Source organism: Ixodes scapularis, unplaced genomic scaffold (assembly GCF_016920785.2).
Source record: "Ixodes scapularis isolate PalLabHiFi unplaced genomic scaffold, ASM1692078v2 PGA_scaffold8__174_contigs__length_109621045, whole genome shotgun sequence".
Taxonomy (NCBI): domain Eukaryota; kingdom Metazoa; phylum Arthropoda; class Arachnida; order Ixodida; family Ixodidae; genus Ixodes; species Ixodes scapularis.
Genome location: NW_024609883.1, coordinates 55,456,756 through 55,464,040, shown reverse-complemented (window position 1 = coordinate 55,464,040; position 7,285 = coordinate 55,456,756). Strand labels below are relative to the sequence as shown.

The window sequence follows — 7,285 nt, the reverse complement described above, 5'->3', positions numbered from 1 at the left end:
ACTGAAACAGGGCAGTGCCAGAGAGAAAGAGACAAAGTTGAGTAAGCTTGCTCGCTCTCCAATTTCTCAACTCTCAAGTGATTGTACCATAATAAATGCACCAACGCGTCTTCCAAAATAAAGAAAGAGCACTACGTTCACAACATAAAAAATGGTCTCAGTACATGCATCTGTGGGCAGGTAGAAAACCTTGCCCTAATTTATTCACGCCGCATGATTGGCGCAACAAACTCGTTGCAGGACCGAATCATCTACTCGAGCCGTGTGCGTCGCTATGCAAACGCAGTCCAACACGAAGCATAAAAAACGGCAGATTTAAGACAACAATCCGGAGTCCATTATTCAATTAAAACAACATAATTTTGTTGAAAACGCCCGCTGCTTCTTACTCACGGTATGTGTCGGGATACTTCAACAGTTTGAAACGGAACGAAGGAAGATTTACTTTTAAAAACGCTCGCGTCCTCCCGGACCAGCTGGACCGGATCAGCTGACGACGACGGGACTGTACCCGTTGAACCTCCACCACGCAACAAACAATTTGCGCTCCGTGTTAAAAGCGTGGTTCAAACAGACCCGGAATACAAAGCACCGCACCACACACGACGAATGTTTCAGCTCTTTTTCGCATCGCCGGGTTGCACCAAACAGAACGAAATCGCCGAAGTCAACGCCGCGCTGTCGTGAGCCTTGGCTTGTGGTTGCGAACTCGTGGACCCTGTGACTCCCTTCGCTTTCAAAGCACACACGACGATTACGAATGCTACTTTCCGTCTTCCAGGAACATCACAGGGGCACTTCTCCGGTCACGTCTTCACTATGTGCTCGCAAACTCCGAAGCTCTATGCGAAGCTTCTCGCGTCCCGTCAAACCAAAACAGTAGCGGCACCATGCGTACTTGCCAGATTTTCTCCGGTCAAACAAAAACAACGAAAGCCAACCGGCGCTTGCTTCCAGCGTACATCGGCGTTGCGCTTGCGCTGCTTGCGCCGTGGCCGGATCGCTTGCAGTTGAAGGTTGAAGCAAAAACGAAACCAACTGCAATGTCACGTGTTCACATCGAGGACACGCATTTTATATCCATTTTAACTGTTTGGAACGAATAATTAGACCCATAACTTTATTTGTGGTGTCTAAGAAACTGTTATCAGGACCCCTAAACTAAATACAAACATGGGCGACATGAGGGAAGCCGCATTGCCATCGACCAGAAGATGGCGGCGAGAAACGGTAAGGGCGGGTTTCGCCAACGTCCTGCGACATGGCGCCATTGCTTTTGGTGCATATCTGTCTCCGAGACATGTTTCTTTCCGCGGCATTTGTCTCGACGGTCCTTTCTAAGTGTGTCCCCAAGCATTCGGGTGCTTCGATAGCTGACAATGCCGCGGTCGTCGCCGGGGGCGATGCGTGTTATCGAGGTCGGCTACACGGTTATGCGTGTATGAGCGAACCAAAACACGTTTTTTACAACCTCGCATGATTTCTGAACGAATTATCCGTTACTCATCGTGTAAATTTACGGTAATTTGTGTAAATGGCGTGTTTTGCACCCCAAATATTCGCCAAATACACGGGACTTGCTAACAGTGTACCGCTTTTTTGCGCTGCGTATGTCGTGTGCTACCTTTTTCGTTGGTGCGATGCAATAATTAGCACCTCATTACATTCCGTTTTTATATTATTAGTCGGGACCTTAAACGGGGATACCACTTACTTCAATGACCACCAGTGGAGACGCTGCCGCTGCTTGAGAGTGCGCGTAGGTGGTGCATATATGTTCTTCGCTATCCGAGCTGTTGTCGGGGTTGAGTGGACGTAGGATCACGTGAGTTGAGCGGCACGAACTCGCAAAATGTCCGAGTTTGTGACATGCGTTGCACTGCTTACCACGAGCAGGACGACTTAAAGCTGGGGTCACATTGCTCATACGCCATACAAAAACACAGCCTCCAGACAAGACTCAACGCAATATCCATGGTTCGAATGCCGCGTGCCAAGGTTTCTTCTTTCACTCTTTGTCGTGGTATTCTAAGCACGGATCTCGTGGTGGCCAGCGTTCGAATATGTTTGGAGACTGTATTTTGTATGATGTATAAGCAATGTGACCGCGGTTATGGTTGACGTCAGGAGATATTTGAGATCACCTAAATATTTCGATAACTAATTCTGCGGGCTCTAAGCATCCAAGAAATCTATAAATCATTACAATGCGCGGCCTATTTTCGCATTAAAAAGCAATCAAAGATCGAGCACACAGATGTCATCTCCGGAGATGGACGGAGCATTGTTCCGGCAGTCAAGACAACATCTGACCAATCAAAACCCAACATTTCAGTGAGATTGCCAACGCAGCTGTTATTGCAAAATGTGTATGCTCTCGTACATGATAAAAGCAACTAATGGTAGTTGGAATATGTTTGGTTTTTGTATTTCTATTCTATGGGAGTGATGTATTCGGTCATCAGCTCTCGAACGCGTGCTCGCTGTTGTTGATTCGTCGTCCGGACTGCATGGGCAACAATCCGCGTGAATTCGAGATATCACTCCAGGGTTCCACCGCTCGGAGGAACGAGGGTCCTTCGTTTGTTCTCGTCGAATAGTGGTCCCGGTTTCAGAACTTGCTCCTTACAGCGCCGGAGATGAACTCGGTGCGTTGCCATTTTTATTGTTTTTGATAGAGAAACGGGTCGTGCACTGTCATGGTATAGGGATATCTAGGATGCTTAGAGCCAACAGAGTGAGTTCTCGCCATATTTGGGTTATCTCAAAGCCTTCTCAGACACGTTTAGGCGTCCTCCACTGTAAGGCCACAAACGTACAGAACTCTCGAACCTTTCTTTTCAAGGGGCTTCTTTGCCACGCTGGGCTTGGTTTTCCTGTTTCGCTTGCACTGATGAGGTTCAAAAAGAGACCACCTTTGACTTATGGCGTACGCTTTCTGCTTGTCTTCGCTCTGGTTCCTTTCTTTCTCGATGTTGGAAGCGTCACCGTCAACCTCCTCGAAGAATCGTCTTTGTTTCAGAATTCCGGGCAGGTCCAAGGCGTGCTGCATAACATACCCCCGGAGTTGCGATGATGACGTGGCAAGAATTATTTAGTTATTTGTATCGTAATGGGCGTCTGAGAAACTGCAGTTCCCTGCTATTTGGCGTAAACTGGTGTGGAACGTGTCCAGCGACGTCTTGTGAAGCTGTTTTGCTTAGCGGAATCGGTACACCTCGAAAGTTACATTTGCATGGGGTGCAATCTGTGCGTCGAGCTACCTGCGGGATGCGTCGTACAGTGCAGACCGCGAATTACTTGAAGTCGAGCTCTACACCGTAGAAATTATCGCTGAGGTCGGTACCGGCGCGAAGATATTAGAAAGCGACGCGTATGTTTTGTGTACCTCCTCCCCAATGTAGTGCAGTAGTGAAACCTTTTTCCGAGCATCCTCTGTTGTACTGCAAGCAACGAAAAGGTCTCAAACCTGCTGATCCATCTTAACCGAACCGCGCCAACGTCTTTGGCGTCCGTGGCACGAGGGTTGAAGAAAGGGAATACTGGCCGCATGGCGTATGTCGTATTCGCTTATATAGACGGGGCAGGAGCTTCAGCAGCACAATTTCTGTAACGTAATATCAACGTTGCTGCGCGAAAAATCACGTGCTCGTCGCGAATCTAGTGGTGTTGCTCCCGTTGATGTTTTCATATGAATACCTCACAACCGGAATATGTCTTTATTATCAATTCACACCATTATGGAAGTACCGACTCATGCTGTTTTACCTTATTTTGCAGATACTCTGGACATTTGAGACAGCCGAATGAAGGATCTTGAGCTTGAACGAGAGAAATACCAGCGGCGCCGACTTGAATATTCACTGAACGGCGACTGTATACAAAAATATATATTTGTAATCCTTTGGGTAATCCTAATAATGTAATATAGCTGTTTTGTTCATTCTGGACCCCTTTGATTAGTTATAACCGCGAGCAAAAACTGCACACAGTGAATTTAGTTGCGCTAAGCTTTTCGAAGCGAGTTTAAGATAAACAGCTCCAATTTCAAGATGTCGAATTGTAGCAGCACATTTCTGGACTTAAGACGGCGGAGGAATCCCACGTTTTATTTTACCTCGCTGTCTATCGCTCGGTTTTTCAGACTTATATTGCCCGCCACTGCGCATTTCAAATAGCGCGTATAAAATGCTAGCAGAATAATTTTTGATATCTGTAAGTTTAATATAAACTATTCAAGAAAGAAAAAAAATGTTTTTAAGAGGTAGGAGAACATAAGTATCATTTAGTTCTTAAAATAAAGGTTTCGCTTTATTGATATTTCAAACATACATGTTAAAACGCAATGTTGTTTTTATCATAAACGCAGAATGATGCATATTGTTATGCCAAAGCTGATGACGTAAGAAAACAAGTACGAAAGAGGCACTATGGCAGCAGTGCATGCCTTTGCTCGGTGTGACACGACAAATGAGCAATAAAGGGAAATAGATAAAAAAAACTGTATTGCATGGAAACCTCAAAAAATATCATTTCCGAACAAATAAGACACGGACATAAAAAAGTGAAAATTCGTATATTTAAGTTGATGGTGATGAGGACGAACCTAGTTTTAAATGTACAAATTTTCAAGATATGTATTTTTATGCGTTATTTTTATTTTATTTTTGTATTATAATTATGAATGAATTGTATTTTGACTACGGTGAAAAAGCGTCAGCAATTATTCACACAAAAAAAATAATCTACCCCTCTCCAAAGCTCAAATTGGCTAAAATGCCTCAACTTCTATAATGACAGCAAACCGTTCGAAATACTCACGCATATATTGGAAACGAAGCTATAAAGAAACAAGACAAGCGATCTAAAACTTGGAATTTCATATTTATTCGTCGCGTAAACAAGCAACAGCGTGTTTTGGCTTCTATCAACAACGTGGTTATAAGCCCAATTACGCTGCAGCACGTTTTCAATATGCTAATAACCTCGGCCGCTCCTCCGGCACGTCCACGCGCATGATGATAAATTCGGGTCACGCAAAAAGCTGCAGGCATGAGCACAGAGCGTGCGTTCCTTCTGTTGTCTTTCAAAAGAAACACGGACTTTCTAAACAAATATCACGCAACATCCCTGAGAATATGACTAACCTGGTGTAATTTGTTCACATTTCATTTGAAGACATGTTGATGTGACTAGTGTTACCTCGTTATATTAAAAAAATGAAAGCATCTAAAAAAAAAGTCTAGTACACACGAAAACATATTTTTTGAGCAGACACATGTACCACGTTTCAAAATGTGAAATCTATTAGACTTGACTCAAGAGATATTCAAACAACCTGCTCGAAATAGTTCTTCGTTTTGGCACAGTAAGTTTCAAATATTACGCAGTACGACTCCTTACCTGCAGTTCTTTTTTTTTTTTATTAATATTGAGTTTTGTAAAAGGAACGTCAGGAATAAGTGTGGATGCAACACCATTTATTTAAATGAAGCATAACAGCATGAAAATTAATATTAAAGCAAGACGGTAGGAGTCCACGCTTTTGTTTCGCACGCCACAGAAAATCCGCCTGGCCAACTTTGTCGCACTTTTCAGTCTATATTCCGTGCATTTGTACGCACGTTAAACTTCTATCGAAACTATGGTAGTCTGAACTAATTGAAATGATTTCAATGTGAAAGAACATTGGGAGTGGTTCGGAGCCGCAGCCCCTATTTTGTTAAACACTGGGATAAACCTAGAGCGTCTACTTTCTCTCAAAGCATGTCACCGCACAGTCTTTTTTTAATGTTCAGTGACAGCGGAAGAAACACGGTAGTACGCGTCTAGCATCTTATTATCACTCTCCAACCAATGAAACTGTGTCACGAGCCAGCATATCCGCAGAAAAACGAAACACGTTGCGATAAGCATGTTGCGAGAAGCATTAAAATATCACGCAAAGCTCTGTTTTGCTTAGGGTGTCAATCTCTGTAGGACTAAACGTGTTTTCAGTCATGTTATCCGACGTGCTCATTCGACACACTGCAGCGATTGGCGTTCCCAAGTGATTTGCCGGAAAAGTGACTCTCCAGATGTCTAAAGTCCAATCACGCGATGCGTACAGCGACAAAAGGGCCCCCTCGCGGCGTTCGTTATGTCCGTCATTTCTAACTTCGCTGAACTAGTCATAAACAAAAAAGGCCTAGTGACTTGCTGTTATCACGCGGTTTGATTTTTCCCTTTAGCGCGTAACTTCGGCTGTGCCATGATTTGAGCTGAAAAGATATATAGTCTCGGCAAAACTAGATATTGGGAAACAGATGCACCGTTTCAACGAGTCCCGGTAAAGTGAGCGCATCGTATGCGGAGAGCAAGTCCGTCTGTCTGCTTCTTTTGCAGGAGTTGCGGTGACGTCAGTAAGACGCAAAGCTCTGACTGGCTCTGATTGAAGGATAGTGAATAGAGGTCAAAGCAAGCTGCCTTGAGGTCTACCCACTATACATAATTCAGATCTAATCAAAGTTCGGCATTCTGACGTCACCACAACCCCTGCAAAAGAAGCAGACGAACTTACGCTCCGCATTAACTTTGCGGCTGTCTACCGTTCGCTCGTTAACGCAGGATGAGCTGCGCGTAAAGCAGACGTACTCCGTTGGTGGCCAGAGCAGAACGAACGTTTAATTGCGAAAGCTCAAAGATATAATCTGTGGTCACTGTTTGTGGGGTAGTCACAGAACGTTATCAAGTTGAAAACAAACCAAGCGCTCGATCGATGACAATACAACAACGAGAGTTCAAACAATAAAAATACAAGAGGTATTCTGTTTTGAATATTAAAATCTTTGGATTCGGTTGCGGATGCGCGTTGACCGTCAAATCACTGGTAGGTCTTGACTTGTTCGCACTTCTGTCTCTCTCTGCGGCTCGTGGTCGTCTGGCTGCACGACGTCTTAACATTCCGCCAGATTTCAGGGAGCCTGTCTTCCGAGCCTTCCGTAATCTTCTAGCCTTTTCTACCGCGAACGTGGTTCACTTGCCGACGAACTATCCCTTCTGGAGTTGCTATGATTAGCTTCATTTTTCCGATGTTGTCCTTGGCGGCTCCAGGTTGCAATGTCTCGTCTTACTCGAAGTTCCGCACCCAGACAGGAGCAGCAAAGTCCCAGGACTCATGTGGCTTTGGCCATTGCCAGATAGAGCATGAGATGGCACGCACACGTCCATGCAGGAATGTATTTGGTATCCGATAAGTCGTTTTTCTGAGATTTCCCACGCGCGAGAGGCGTTTGACGGAATCTGA

At 44.7% G+C, this 7,285-nt stretch overlaps 1 pseudogene; it reads right to left on the bottom strand.

Moving 5' to 3' along the window:
• Positions 1-2,785: 2,785 nt before the first annotated feature.
• Positions 2,786-3,552, bottom strand: LOC115325191 (annotated as a pseudogene).
• Between the last annotated feature and the right edge of the window lie 3,733 nt (positions 3,553-7,285).